Here is a 16,336-nt window from a genome sequence, read left to right as displayed (position 1 = left end):
TAACAGTGTTAAGATTTTCTAGTAGCCTCTTGCATGTTATATTGATGTGTGTGTTTGTGTGTATTCTTTTTTCTGGGTTCTTTTTACATATGTCCCGCCGCTGGTTAAGTTTCTACTAATTACAAAGGCTAAATAAAGCTTCTTCTTCAAAGAGAGAATATTTTGGTAGGGCAGCATTTAGGAGTGTGGTAGCTTGCAGCATTTGCAAGAAAAAGGAAACGCCAAGTCCAGGAGACTGATAAGTGACCCAGTCAACCCGCGTCCCTGGGCACCACACTTACTTTTTGCTTCAATAAAGTCAGCTTCAAAGCAATCTCAATCCTTCATCAAAGAGATTTCCAGAGCATTCCCAATGGGTTAACATAAATCTTACTATTCTGTTTTTTTTTTTTTTCCTTCCAAGTTGCCTTTCAAAAAAAAAAACAAAAACCAGTCCTGTGTCTCCATTTCTTTAAATCTTTTATCCTCGGGCTGCTAGCACTGGCTGTATGGATTACATATTAGCAGTTAAGAATATTCCACAAAGTCCTGGCTTGTTCTCACCCTGCAGTGCTTACAGTCGCCAATTGCGATGAAAGGAATTTGAAAGGCACAGCCAGGCAGCCAGCACTCGCTCAGCACAGACGTCTCTGTGGCTTATCGCGCTGAGGATGTTCTTTTGACCAGCCATCAATCATGTTTGAAACTTCCCCGTGATTCCCGAGATATGAACCCCTTTGATAGAAGTTAACAATACAGCATATGCAACAAGGGCTAAGGAAAATGCTTTTGACTTCAAGTTAAAGAAATGCTTTGTTCCAGCTCAGAGTTTTACACTTTCTTAGGGTCTTCCTTCTCTTGGGCAGCCTCCATGGCCTCCTGCCAGCTAAGCTGTTTGAGCACCTATGGATGCTTCTGTGGCTGCCATAACTGGAAAAGAGAGGCTCCTGGAGGGAGATTGACAGGAATAAAGAGGAACAGAGAAAGAGATGGAGCAGGGAGAGGAGAGAGGGGGTGAGAAAACAAGAGCTTATCAAGTTGAAGGCAGAAGTGGATTGGGAAAGAGCCAAGCCCTGAGGGAGCTGGAGGGGCTGACGGAACTCTCAGTTTCAAGGTCAGGGGCATCTAGAGAGGAAGAAATCCCATGAGCCTGTATGTCCGTGCTTTACAATGAACAAATATAAAGGAGCCATTTTGGGAAACGTTCTTGGGAGCTGGAGGTTCACTTGTTACTCAGACTCTACCCTGTATAATTCCTTTGTTGTTTTTTAGAAATTTGGCCTTGCTTTTAAATATTTGAATTTTTATCCCTGCTTCAGAATAATGGGGCAGATCACTCCGCTTTGCTGATGGGGAGTGGTTAGTTCTGAGCCCTGGGGCTAATATTTAAACATCAAAGAAGCCAAAGGAGCCCTCACCGCAATCAGGCAGCTTTCATTTTCAGTTACTTCTAGCCGAAAGAGAAGGGGAGTTATCTGCAGAATTATGGGGCCCAGGACCCCCATATCATCGTGCATTATTTTCAGTGGACACGACACTGATTGCTCAGTGCTATGAGAAAGCTGTTCATCAACTGAACCACGTTTAGAACAAGTGCTGCCTGCATCCCTGTGTTGAGGGTTGAAGACTGGAATTAAAATGTCACCCTTTCTTTTATCTTCAGCTGCAGTTTGGAGGTACTTCCCCTGAGGGTTGATCTGCTCCTTTTCTCACTGGGTTGAAATAATTCCATTAAAAGTCTTTTGCTTACTCAAGTAAAACAATCTACCAAGTGAGTGGCATTTGGCAAACTCGTTCCTGTTTCTTGATTATTCTGGTCTGTTGATCTGTGTCTCTGGAGAAATTCTGGAAACTTCTAAGAAGTCTTTTGGAGTTTAAAATATTATCTCCCTGGTGATTAACCTGGATCAGAGACTAATAAGATGAATTCCTCCCTTGCCTTGGTGATCCCAGGTCTTTCTTCACACCCATCAATCCTCCAGCTCTCAGAGAACTCAGAAATGAAGGAGTATATTTGTCACTGGTGAATAGCAAGGCAACAGAACAATTCAGATTGGTCAGACAGAAATAAATGCCTTTGCAGGAAAAGTAAAAGGCACACAGTTGGTTGTAGGAAACTGGAAAGAGAATTTTACATGAAATGGTGGAAAGAGAAAACTCATTCTGTTAAAAGCCACAGAGTTATTGTCATCCTATCTCTGGTAAATTCCATGACATCTGGATCCAAATAATCTGCCACTAGGAACAAGGGGTGAAAAATGGAGGTGCCTTCCTTTGCATTTTATTTAGAGAACATCCCGATTGGCTTTTAAATTCCTAGAGCACATGAGGAAAGAATGAAGTTAGCTTTTTCAGAGTCTGCTTTCTTCTGGAGAGAGGATAGCAGAAAAATGAATGATGGGTTACTTCTAATTTATAATGATGGTTTCATCTCTCCCAGATATTACTTTAGTTCTTGGATGATCGCTTCTCCCTGCCTGAATCCTGATTGCTTTTTGAAGATGAAAAAGATCACAGAGGCTGTATAGTCCATTTCTAGTCTTTACAATGGAGAAGGCAATGGCAACCCACTCCAGTACTCTTGCCTGGAAAATCCCATGGACGGAGGAGCCTGGTGGGCTGCAGTCTGCAGGGTTGCAAAGAGTCAGACACGACTGAGCGACTTCACTTTCACTTTTCACTTTCGTGCATTGGAGAAGGAAATGGCAACCCACTCCAGTGTTCTTGCCTGGAGAATCCCAGGGACGGGGGAGCCTGGTGGGCTGCCGTCTATGGGGTCGCACAGAGTCGGACACGACTGAAGCGACTTAGTAGCAGCAGCAGCAGTCTTTACAAGTTTGCAGCTTACACACTGTTGTTGATACTAGTTTAAAATTCTTTGGGTAATAAGAATTCCAGTTTGTTTTCAATTTTTTCTTTACTCCATGGCTTGATTAACAAACAAACATTCGTAAACAAAACTGATTAGTTCCTATCACTTTTTAGTTTTGTATTGAAGCCCAGACTTCAGCTCTCCTCAGTTATTTTGAACATAACTAGTGGCTTTCTTTATTAGAATAAACTGAACAGCTAAGATGAGAAATACTGCCAATGTGTATATGTCTTACATAACAAGAAACATGGTGCTTAACAAGAAACATATAATATGTCTTATAATATCAAAGTGAATTATCCTTTTGCGCTCACTCTCAGATTTGGTACTTTTTTGTTTTTTAACTTATGCTGTAGTTTTTAGGTATTCTGGAGCTCTGACCACTTTCATTCATACTTATATTAAAAAATTGGAGCACTCCCTTGGGAGTGATAGTGTCTGTGCTACTCTTTTTAGAAAGAAAATTTGATCTTTATCGAAGAGCAAGGATAAAACCCATGTATTAATCACCTCTGTTGCCTTTGTTCCAAATTTCAGATTATTGTCATTCCCTTTGCTTCAGCATCTTCTTTGCCCCATGCTTTCTTTTAGACAGGGAAGACAAGGCCAGAGGGCAGGAACGATGAAGGTGGGATACAGGGCAAGATACATGCATTCTTTGAGGGCAGACACCATATCTTCTTCAGTGTTTATTCCATCCATAGACTGTCTGTCTCTGCCAAATACTTAGAATCTAGCTTGACAATCATTTGATTTTGTTGATGGGATAAATGAGCAAGAAGATGGAGTTTGTGGGCAAGTCTAGACCAAGAGTTCCTTAAGTGTGGTTCTAGGTAACGTTAGTCTAGATGTATATCCCATACAAATATTCTAAGAAAATATAGATTGAGATTGTATTTTATTTAGGGGAGTCAAAATGCACATTACTCTATTAAAGAGTCTGAAAAGAAGTCCAGTAGGAAGGAAATCTGCAGCAAAGTAGTAAACCTAGGGTTTCTCAAGTTTATTTGACCAGAAACTTTTCCCCCTCTTTTTAAAAACTTTCTTTGCCTTAATGTCCCACTAAACCAGTGCTCTGATTAACACTCTAGATTAAATTAAGATGGAAAATCTTGCCTTCCTTGGGCATTAAATTTAAGTTGTATTTATTGAATATATAACCATGTCTTTAGGTATCACAAGAATCCCATTAATAAGAAAAAGGAGACAATGAAGTAAGTAAAAAAGCCTTCATTTCCCATCAGGTCAGGGAAAAAACCAGTTGACACAAAAAATCTTGATGAAATATTGCTTAGGGAGGAACCACTTAAAGATATAAATGTCTATTATGAGAAGCAATGGTTAGGCCTGCCTAAAATATTTGCTATCGCTGACTCACAGGCTTAATACAATTGTACAGAGAGAAACTGTGTACTCTCCTGGAATGAATAACAATTTAGCCTGGGCAAGCAGTAGAGATCGATGGTTTTATGTATCTTTGATTCTTTTATGTTTTTCCAAAGTGCAAGCGGACTGAGAAAAAAATTCAGGCCCTCTAAATATTTTTTCTTATGTCTGAAAGGTTTACGAAGAGCTTAGCCATGAAGAAGCTGGGATACAGTTTCCCGGGCAAGTTTCATTGTGACTTGCTCTTCTGAGTAGCACTGGAGCCCTTGTTTGAGACAAATGGTCTCCATCATTTCTTCACCTCTCAGACCTGTAGGACGAAGATGGCACTGATGTGAGTGAAGCTTCGACATGGCAGTCACCTTCCCTTTATTTCTGCTCTCCCTTCCTTTTGGATAATGAATCGGGGTGTCGTTAGCTGCCTGCCTTGTGTTCATCACTGTCAGCGCTGGCAGGGTAACAGATAACGGCAGAGATTCAAGGCCACCCAGGGAATGAAGCCTGACAGGACCTCATCTATCACTCCCCTTTTAGGGGGTCTCTGTGGTGGAGCTAGCATCAAAGCTGTAATCGAAGCTCACCAGGTCGCTCAGGGGCCAGGCCGATCGCTCTGCCAAAAAAGCAACTTGAGCTGTCAAATCTGCTTTGTAAATGAAGTGCTTTTCTAGAGACAGTGTGTTTATAATTGTCATCCTGTATGTAGTCCCTCAATATCCAAGAGCTTCTCTCCATGAGCTCCCTCTGGTTATTTTCAGACAAATGAAACTTGAACCATGTGGAGGATAGGTGTGCCAGAAAATGGATATTTTTGACCTTGGGCATACCTAAGCATACTCTGTTTCTGAGGTCTTTGCCCTAAAGGATCTGAGTGTCAGCTCCTTGAGCAGCTCAATTATTAAGGCTGGGTAGAAAAGGCCTGACTAGGGGGCCGCCTCTTTTCTTGTCCTTTTCCCTGGGTGAGTCTGTCCTCATGGCTATTTCCATCCATCCGTCCATGTCAGTGACCTCCAGATTTACATCAACAGCCACCTGTTTTCTTCAGTCTCCACTCCAGAACGGCATGTCCAAATCTCTACTCGCATGCTCCACAGGCACCTCAAATTCATCATGTCCCAGACAGGATGGATCACCTTTACTCCAAACCCGCTTCCATCTGCATTCTCAATCTCAAGAAATGCATCACCTTCTAGTAAGAAAAGGAAAACATCCTAGATCTGTTCATCTTTATCCTCCTCCAAAATCCAACTAAAATTAATTCTGTTGGAACCAACTTGTAAACATCTTAAGTAACCATCCCATCTTCTCCATCTCCTTATTTCAGCTGGATTTTTCAGTAGCCTTCTTAATGCTCTTCCTGCCCTTGTCCCTCCACACTGCAAAGAGGTGTCCTGCCTACAAAGGTGGTCATGATACTTTCCTACTCAACAGTGAGCATACTACTCAGCATCTCCCCAATGCTACGAGATGGACTCCACCCCTTCCTATGATGTTCCAAGCTCTTCGTTATTCGACATGGATCTATCTGACCACTGTCATCTCCTGGACTCTCTCCTGCCTTGAGATTATGAACTAACAATACTTAAATACCTACATGTCTTAGAAGATGCCAGTCACTTTAATGTCTCTGTACCTTTTTCCATGCTATTTCCTCTTCCAGGAATGTCCTCCCAATACATGCGCATTCAGCAAATACTATTCATTTTTAAGTCTTAGTGCAGGGACTTTGTCATCTATGAAAAATTCTCTAACTCCTTAACCACTGCTGTTATGATTTTTATGTCTGCTTTTCCATTACAAAAGAAGTATCACTTACTGCCTCCGATTATCAAGCAGCATATTCATTTCTTTAGAGATTCATATTTAATTCTCAAGTCTGCCTATAAGGTACATACTGTTAGACCAATTATACAGATGATAAACTGGAGAAGCAAATGGCAACCCGCTCCAACATTCTTGCCTGGGAAGTCCCATGGACAGAGGAGACTAGCGGGCTACAGCCCGTGGAATCTCGAAGAGCTGGACATGACTGAGTGACTAACACAGATACACATGAAAAAATTGAGGCTCAGACTAATGAAATAGTTTCCCCCAATTCAAAACCCAGTAAGTGGTGGATGTGAGCGTCAGCAAGTTTACGTGACTTTAAGGTGCTCCTCTTTCTGTTTTAAACTGTATCTGTTCAGGTCTTGAAAATAAGCACCGTCACCTTGAGTTTTAAATTCCTAGTGCTGAGCATAGTGTTTGGCACAGAGTAGATGTTCAATAATAGATAGTTACTGAGTGAATATAACTCATAAAGCCTTCCATATATTTGTATCCACAAGGTACTTTGCACACATTATCTTTATTTTTCAAAACAACCCTATGACAGGCAATGAGATTCCTATTTTCACAGTTGTGGAAACTAAAGCTTGAGCAGTTAAAAGACCTTGCTAAGGTCATAGAGGAGGCAGGAGCAGTGTTTTCTCATTCCATAGCCCGTGTTCTTCTCATCGCATCATGCTGGTTGCCAGTGAGTGAATTCTCTTATGACAATGAAAGAATCAACATCAAGAGATAGAAATGAAGAGCATATAGTTCAAGTCCAGATTTGTTACTGTGCCCTTCATGGCATTCTATGGTTTCACTGTATTCTTTCCATGGAGCTTTTTCTAACATAACTCTGCGACCTCCATCCCCTTCTCTCCAGTCAGCCTGGCCTCTCAGATTCCCTCTTACATATCCTGCCTGCTGTTCTTGCTCTCTAATTTTATTCACACTGCCTGAAGTGCCTTTTTCCACCTCTGTACCCAGCCGAACCCATGCATCTCTTAAGGACAAGCTCAAGTTCTATCTTCTCTACGAACAATTCCCCATAGCTCCATCCTGCCAGCCCCGACCAAACATAATGTTGTCTGTGCCTTATATTTTGGTCTTGGTTACATAATTTTATTGCGTTGCTCTATTCTATCTTGCATTCTGTAATTACTTCAGCATCCAAGCTTTATTCCCAGGAAAATTGCAAACTCCTTGACAGGAGGGACTGCGCTATGTATTTCTTTTATATTCCACACAGTGTAGAGCACAATTCTAGGTGGGCCCTCAATAAAAATGAATTAAATTGGTTATGGCACAGACTACATTTAAACTTGCACAGAATTCCTTTTCATAAATTATAGGGGGCCAGACAAGAGGCTTATTGGAGGGAACCGCTGAATCTGTTCGGTCTGGGCAAGCACACATGAGAATGAAGGGCTGTGATGCAGGTTCTTGAACAGAGAGAAATAGCTAGACTGGGGTTTGGAGCCAGCGGTGGGAAGAGGAAGACTGAAGAGCATGAGGAAGGGGAGTAGCAACTGCAGCGAGAGCAGCCAAGAGGGCTCCGAAATGAGAGCGACGCCTCTTAGCAAAGAGGCTACCAGGAATTTTCTGTTTTCAGAAGTTATTAACAAGTTAAATAATTTGACAGTGTGTTCTTAGGTAGTCAAGAGATTTGCTAAGCAAGTATCTTGCTGGGTCAGCAAAATAATGCTGCTCTGCATAATTCCTGCACAGGTGGAGTGAAGTGTTTTCAGAGTTTTATTCGTGAAAACCACTTCTGTTTCCTTTTACTGTTGCTGTCTCCGAATTCTCTTTCTCCACCTCCCCCCCGCCAGCCCCCACACTCACTCACACTCACACATATACACATTCTGTCTTTCAATTGGATAATTTCCACTGAGTATTTGGGGTGATACTATTCTGTCTTAAGTGACTAGATTCTTAAAGGATTTAATGATTTTTGCTTTTATTTCTGTCTCAGATTTACATATTTGGGGCTGTGGAGGAAGTTCATGTGTGTAATTTGACTTATTACAGGTAATGTTGTATTCTTGCTGGGAAAATCCCCTGGACAGAGGAGCCTGGTCCAGTCCATGGGTTGCGAAGAGTTGGACACGACTGTGGCAACTGAGCATAGCACAGGCAATATTGATCTGAAAATTATTGTTCAAACACAGATGACATATCAAACCATTCACAACATTAATGTGGGAATATTTCAGTATCATTTAAAAAAAAATCTGGCTTTTTTTTCTCTTGGCCTCATTTCTGTACTTGGAGCTTATGGTTTATTGCCAGGAACACTTTCCTGAACAGTTCTGAGAAGATGGAAAACAAATAAGCCATAAAAACAGATTGGGATTAAATGGCAACTCAGAGGACTATGGTTAATTTCCTTGCTTTCTGGTAAGAGAGAAATTATAAACTATTTCCATTCACTTGATTGCAATTGAAAATCCTTAAATTTCTCCAGGGAAAAGCATACCACCAACTCCCTCAGAAGTAGTTCCTGATGTCCTATAAATACTATCAAATATCAAGAAGTTGTTCTCTAGCAGGAAATGTTTTTCCATCTCCTTCTCTCTTTCCTTACCCTTCTTTTTCTCATTCTTGGTGCATCACTGTGAAGCAATGATTTGTTTCCGTTTGGAAACTTTTTGTTTCTACAAAGGAAATAGTTTTATGGGATGTCACAGATATTGCTGGCTGAGTGTGACTATATGACAGGGTTCTGCCCAATGAGTGTAAATGGAGGATGCTATTTATAGATTCCCAGAAATATAAGGTAATAAACTAGTGTTATTCAAGCCACTAAATTTGTGATAATTTGTTACAGCAGTGCAGCTGCTGTGGAAAACAATATGGAGATTTCTCAAAAAACCTAAAAAATAGAACTACCATGTGACTCAGCAATTCTTCTCCAGGGTATATATCCAAAAAAAGAAAAACAGAAACATTAATTTGAAAAGATACATGTGCCCCAACATTCATAGAAGCACTATTTATAATTACCAAGGTATGAAAGCAACCTAAATGTCCACTAACAGATGAATGGATAGAGAAGATGTGTATGTGTGTGTGTGTGTGTATACACACTATACACACACACACCTACACACATATGGGCTTCCCAGGTGGCTCAGTAGGTAGGGAATCCTCCTGCAATGCAGGAGATGCAGGCAGATGCGAGTTCAATCCCTGGGTTGGAAGATTCCCTGGAGAAGGGCATGCAACCCATTCCAGTCCTCTTGCCTGGAAAACATGGACAGAGGAGCCTGGTGGGCTACTGTCCATAGGGTCACAAAAAGTTGGACACGACTGAAGTGACTTAGCATGCATGCATGCACGGATAGACTTGAAGGGCATTATGCTAAGTGAGTAAGTCACACAGAGAAAGACAAATACCATATGATATCACTTATATGTGGAATCTAAAACATAAACTAGTGAATATAGTGAAAAGGAAACAGATTCACAGATACAGAGAACAAACTGGTAGTTGCCAATGTGTGTGGGGGAGGTGTAATATAGAGGTAGGGGAGTGGGAGGTACCAACTGTTGGGTGTAAGATAGGCTACAAGGATGTATTATATAACATGGGGGATATAGCTAATATTTTGTAAAAGTTAAGTTTTTACAAAATTAATAAGACTGTAAATACTGTGTAACCTTTAAAAGTTGTATTAAAATATATGGATGAAAAATAAAACAAAAAGACAAAAAAAGAATTGTTATACTAACAGTAGGAAACGAATACACTGGGTTTGCTTGTTTTCCTTCCCAAACTCTTTCCTCTGAATAACTCCCCACCATCTCCCTCTTCTTCCCACTCCATCTTGTGCTTTGAGGTGTATTAGTTTTGTTAATCCATTGGAATTTTAGGTAATAAAATAGAAATAGGTACTTACTTAAATTCCTGATCTTCTGTGTAACTACTCTCAGGTGCCCAGTAAATGCAGCCATTTGCACTTACGAAGATGGCACTACTGAGCCCATGCAGCCACATTCCTTCTTACTTTAAACTTGTATTGTAGCAACCTTCTCTGTGATGTTTCTCCCTCTACCTGGATAAAACTGACCTTCCTAATATACCCCTTTTATCATGGCAGTCCCTGATCAAGAATTGACACTGACTTTCCATCTCCTAATAAACTGATTCCTTTTAGTTTTCAAAATCTTATCTTATTCTGGATTTCTAGCCTGAGCTTGAACTTGCTGTTTTGATTGGGTTGCTGTCTTCCTATCTACTATATCCCAACCTGTAGCAAACCCTTGTCTGGCCTAGAATTCTCTTCCCTCATCTTTCTTCTTCTTTTTTGATCTTCTTCATTTTTTAATCTTCTTCCTCTCTCCTGATTCCCCGTTTCCCTCCCTTCCTTCCATCTTTCCTATCTCTCTCCCTTTCTTTCTTTGTTTCCACTAACATTCTGTACATTCTTTAAAGTTTCACTTCAGTTACCAAACATCCCTGACTCTTCTAACTTCTGATGACTTTCTGTTACCTGATCACTGAATTGTACTTGGTACCACCTATGTGGTTTTATTTGTGAGTTCAAGGTTATTTTCCTGTAGTTCCTTTTATCTGTGATTCAGGGCAGTGCACATGTAATTATGCAAATAGATTCATACTTAGCTGATCCTATTCCCTCTTGCCTTCTGTACTCCTCCCTCATTACCATGTAACCAATTCCGGAGATTCGCCATAGTGCTAACTGGAGGTAGGAAGACTGGATTTAGAAGATATTAATGGGACCAGATCTGAAACCTGATGCTATCAGGATTGTGTTCTATCAGAGTTGTGTTCTGTCTACCTCAGCAAGCTGTCTCTGGAAATGTTTGGCAAATTCTGGAATTTTATTTGGTTACTTGATTGACAGAACAGTTGTAGAACATGTTCATAGTGTTTTTCATCACATCCACCTTTAAGTATGTTAGCATCACCACCAGCATCATCATCTTCTCCATCATTATCATCATCTAAAGCTTCCAGTATTTTCTTGAAAATGTAATGCAGACATCAGTCTAAAACTACCTTACTGGGGGTCATCTATCCTTGATATTTAAATAAAGTTTGGTTTATGTCTCCATTCCAGTGGGAAATTCAGTGTTTCTCCCATTATCTTTGGGATTCCAGGGAAGTGATATTTTTCATAATCACTTCTGGTTGTGGATTCTGCTTTGGCTCCAGATTTGGTTCCCATTCTGCCTTTGCCCTCTTGGATGTTGTTTCTTTTCCTGCATGGTACTATCCTGCTGTATATTGCCCTTACCCAGTGTCTTTTCTCCCCCAAAGCCCCACCAACTTAAGCTTCTATGTAATACAGACTTTACTGAAGACTTAGGGGTTGATGGTGGTTGACCCAGAGGGTAGAGGGTCTGTGTTCACTGATTCTATTAAAGCATATTAGAGAAAATATTACAGAATTTATTGACACAACAGAAAAGCATATTAGACGTTACTATTCTACTCTTGACATAGATCTCCCTTAAAAATTACTGGTCATTTCTTCTACCATGCCAGGGTTACCCTTCTCTCCTTTAACTCCTCCTCTCTCTTTGTAGATTCGAACTCTTGTTCATTTCTGGCAAGGGGAGTGGGTGGGAATTGACTAGATTTTCTCATGTCTTGTTTTAGAAGACTCGAGTCAAGCCTTGTGGGCTTCAATTTTGTAATCAAACATGTCTATATAAGTATGTTCTTAAACAAAGATGGTTTTCTCCTTGAGAAATTTCTGCACTATTTTTTCTCTTTTACTGTAAGTAGAAAACATAAATCAAAATTAATTGTGAAAACTGTAAAATGTTACCACTCCGTATTTTGGGTACTGAGATTATGGATGATTATTGTTTTCATCTTTTAAAATAACTTTTTATCTTCAAAATTTTCTGTAGTGAATGTGTATTTATTTGCAACTAGCAAAAAGTGAGCAAACCACTTAATCCAAAATGAATACAAATAAAAGAAAAAGAATACTAAAACTGATCAACTTATTATTTATATTTTGAAATATTTATGTGTCCTATAGTTTTAGAATCAAAACTTCTGAAAGAAGTTTAAGCAAGTTCTTTCTAAGGACTTAATGCTCTGTGGGTCTCCAATAAATGTGAAATGGTATCTACTTGATTCACTCCCTCAGCTGATGTACTGGCACGGCTTCAAGACATTAAACCATTTTATGAGGAGACTTGATGGGTACAAGTTATTGCCCCATTATCAGTGTAAGACACAGAATAAAATACCCTTCAGTTGGACCTATGGGAATAAGACCTGTAAAGCAAGAATAACTTTGAAGAGAAGGAACTAAAATGATCAAAATGGACACCAAAAGTATTGAAGGAACACAAATATTACAGAAAAATATGATGAGACACAACAAGATAATGACTATAGGATATGTGCGTTTTTGGCCGGTTTTTTTTTTCTTCTCTGTTTGTTCCTGCTGCTTTCATTCCTTTAAATCAACAGTTCAGGTTGGGCCAGCTGCTCTAGTGATAAAGCTTTGAATAAGAATATTGAGATAACTGAGACAAGTGATGGAGTCATCCTTTACCATAATAAATGTTCATAACACCAAATAGTCCCCAATTTAATCAAGAGATTGGCAGGACAGGGAAGACATTGGTAATTTGCAGCTGGAATATAAAAAAATGTTATAATTCATGGATGAGACACCCAGACTACATTATGTATTATGAGTTTAACTTGACTTATAACTCTTCCAGAATTTAAACTGTCAAAACCAACCATATGCCTTGACTTTTATAGTGATTTAATGAGTTGTTTGGTGAAAATAAATGTTGGCAAAGTTACAAAATTTTCTTTTTTATTCTTTTTTTTTTTTTTTAAGATTGTTGTTCTCTTTTTGGATATTGTAGCTGGCTATTTTGCAATAATCCAAGAGTTTATCTTTTCCCATCATCCATGGATAGGATCTCAGCCTTGGTCTTGGATGTGTTTTGCTCATTTTGCATGCTTGATCTTGATGGGTGGATCAAGGCAAAAAGAACCTAACAACGTAATGATTAACCTCTGGTGGCAGCAAGATAATACTGTAAGTTTGAAAATAGGGGACCCATAGCCCTTATACCTCAAGAGTCAACTGATTCTGCAGGAAGTGCCTCATCTTCTGGATGTGGTTTGTCTTAGCGTTGCTGAGGGGGCCCTGATGCAGCCATTCAGAGTGCTGGTCATGATGCTGGACTTGAAGGGTGAATGGTTGTAAGGACAAACTCAATTCCTATGGAATCTCAAAGGAGGATCTCTACTATTGAATTGATGCTGTTGATACTGAAAGAAATGAAATAATGCCAAGTTGTAGTAGCAGCGTGGCAAAGAATCTTCTCAAATGAGCTGTAATTTGAGCAGGCACACATTATCCACTCATTAAGAAAAATAAGGAACTACTAATTGGCTTATTATGTACTCTTTAATTGGTTCTGCTAACTTTTAGTTACGGCATAAGGGAATAAACAGGGAATCCTGTTTTGGGATTTGGCTAGGCCAGAGAGACCTTATGAAATTTCCCTGCATGGTAAAAATGATTAGCTGCACCACCATTTAGCAAACATAATAAGGAAATAACCCTTAATCTATTAAGAGCTGCCTAACTATCCTGACTGCATGGTCAATGAGCCGCTACAAACGTAAAACTCCCTGGGAATAAAGTGATCTGATGTGTGGGAGGAAATGACCTCCTTTAGGGCACCTAGTACCCTGAAAAGTGATTTACTCTCTTGTCCTACAAAACGCCATTTACTTCACAGGGGTGACATTTTTCTTGCCCATGAGTTTCAACTCAGCTTCTACCATTATCTGCTTGTGTAAAGGGAAGTGAAAATTTGAGCTAACCATGTAAATCCTATGGACCCCTAAAATGCTTTTTCTCCAGTTGCCTAGATATTTCAGTCAAATGTTTTTGGCCTCATTGCTGATTGCCTTAATTTTGCATTTCACTTTGGAGATGAGGACTGGACTGTGTCACAGGATGCAAAAATAGTAAAGCTATAGAAGGAAAAGTTTTCCATAGTGTTTGAGATAATCTATAATGCTATGTTAAAGAAAATTTGCTTGTGATACACAACCCAGTGATAACTGATGCATTTTTATTTTCCAATGTTTACTGTTTGAGCCAAGGTTTTAATATTTAGATCAATAAACAGTTTATAATCTGAAGGTTAACTTGGTATTTTTAGCATCAGAACTTGATCACTTCTCACCACCTCTTCTACATAATACATCATCTGAGGTACCATCACCTCACACCTGGATAGTTGTAAAAGTCTTTAAGCTGATGTCTCTAAGCTGGTCTCTCACTTCTTGCCCTAGATGTGGCTCCTGGGCTCATTTGTCACACAGCAGCAAGAGTTTTCCTCTAAGATGCAAGCCAGTCTTCCATTTCCCCACTAGAAACTCTCTGTGGCTTCTCATTTTCACTCTGAGCAAAGGCCATGGCCCACACCGTGGCCAAAAGCCCTTCAAGATTGGTCCCCAGCAACCTCTCTGCCTGCTTCTTGAGTCCTTGCCACTGTTCCAGCCACACCTACTCACCAGTCATTCCCTGACTACAGGAAGCACTCTCTCCCTTGTGATCTTCACAGTTGCCATTTCTTCCACCTGGAATGCATGGCTCTATTGCTCATTTGCTCCAGTGCATGCTCAGTTGCTTCAGTCGTGTCCGACTCTTTGCAACACTGTGGACTGTAGCCTGCCAGGCTCCCCTGCCCAAGGGATTCTCCAGGCGAAAATACTGGAGTGAGTTGCTATGCCCTCCTCCAGGGGATCTTCCTGACCCGGGGGTCGAACCCACATCACTTATGTCTCCTGCACTGGCAGGCGAGTTCTTTATCACTAGCACCACTGAGGAAACCGCCAGTTGCTCCAAAATCTCTGCTTAAATAGTCCCTTGTCAAGAAGCCTTTTGTGACCACCCTCCATAAAATAGATGATGCTCTCAATATCCCTTTCTTTCCCTTATTCTTTTCATAGAATTATCATCACCTGATATTTCCTGTATTTATCTCTGGATTTGTTTATTGCCAGGCTCCTCCCACTCCTAAAACATATGTATGAAGTAGAGACTTTATTTATTTATTTATTTTTGTTTACTTCTTGTGACAGATTGAATTTTCCAAGATGGCTACAAGATCTCCTGTCTTCTTAGAATGTAATATTGACAATCTTCTATCAAGAATTTTTAAATAAATATATAAGAGAATAGACAACTCACAAGATCTGAATAAAGGAAAGTTAAGCTTAAGGTGGGGGCTTCCCAGGTGACACAGTGGTCAAGAACCTTCCCTCCAATCCAGGAGGCACAGGAGAAATGGGTTCAATCCCTGGAAACCAACTCCAGTTTTCTTGCCTGGAAAATTCGATGGACAGAGGAGCCTGGCAGGCTATCGGCCAATGGGATTGAAAAGAGTCGGCCACAACTGAGCACACACACAAGGCTTAAATATATGGTCTTTTTGAAAGCATTTTTTAAGTCATTTTAATTATATGTACATATGTTCGACAGATAGAATATTAGTTTGTCTAGACAAAGACTTTCATGAGCAAGAGGCTAAGGTCTGGTATTATCTGTTTGCCTTTGTCCTTGCTGTACAGGTATCCTCCATTTTTCAAAAGTTCACTTTGCACCACTTTGCTTATACGAAAGACTTAATACTGATACCTATTTTCACTAATCTGTAAAAATCCGAAGAGGAGTTACATGTTTCTGAAAAGAAGTAAGAAGCAAAAACAGTGTTTGTTTCACAGGGGGCTGGTATAGGAGCAGTGGGGATCGGGAGTGGCAGGAGTGGCACCACCAAGCTCCTTCCCCAGGAGCTACACTTAGTGAGCGTCTCGGCATCAAGCTGCTATGGCTTTGAACTGTGTGAGCATCTGTGCTTTAACTGGACTTATTTGTGCATCATTAGCAAGATGTGTCCTAAGATACTTGCTTCTTTGCTTTATGCCATTTTGGCTTATAAGAACATTTTTTTTAGGAATAGCTCTTACTTTCGGATAATAGGGGAAACCTCTGCTTCTTCCCAGTTGTAATTGCTTACATAGGGAATAGAAAAGCTTTAGCCTAGTTTACGTTTTATACTATTACTATAGTAGAATTTTAGACAAAAGAGCAAAGCAAAGCCCAAAAAAATAGAAAGAAATCATTTTCCAAGTCACCATAACTCACATGAAGTAAAATTGTTTGGAAATGGGCTCTTTTCTCACTAAGAAAGACCCATTACACCCGAGCTGTATTGTTTTCCTGTTCACTAACCAGTGTCAAAGCAATGGGGTGTTCTGAGATG

General features: G+C 40.1%; 1 protein-coding gene across 5 annotated transcripts in view; it reads left to right on the top strand.

The window, feature by feature from the left end:
• The window catches only part of SLC7A11 (solute carrier family 7 member 11), a 979,966-nt gene that overhangs the window by 92,920 nt on the left and 870,710 nt on the right, over window positions 1-16,336 (top strand). For 2 of the 5 annotated variants that reach the window (XR_014068602.1, XR_014068600.1), the window contains one exon: window positions 15,156-15,514. The exons of 1 other annotated variant lie outside the window; for it this stretch is intronic. The gene's annotated coding sequence lies outside the window, so the exon portion shown is untranslated. Of the gene's footprint in view, window positions 1-4,412; window positions 4,572-5,558; window positions 5,826-15,155; window positions 15,515-16,336 lie in introns of those variants that run through there. 2 more of the 5 variants (XR_014068603.1, XR_014068604.1) reach the window with 2 other exon arrangements.

Source organism: Giraffa tippelskirchi, chromosome 11 (genome assembly GCF_054371585.1).
Source record: "Giraffa tippelskirchi isolate mGirTip1 chromosome 11, T2T-mGirTip1v1.2.pri, whole genome shotgun sequence".
NCBI classification, from domain to species: domain Eukaryota; kingdom Metazoa; phylum Chordata; class Mammalia; order Artiodactyla; family Giraffidae; genus Giraffa; species Giraffa tippelskirchi.
Note: the sequence above shows the minus strand (reverse complement) of the source record. Positions and strands in the feature narration are given on the sequence as shown.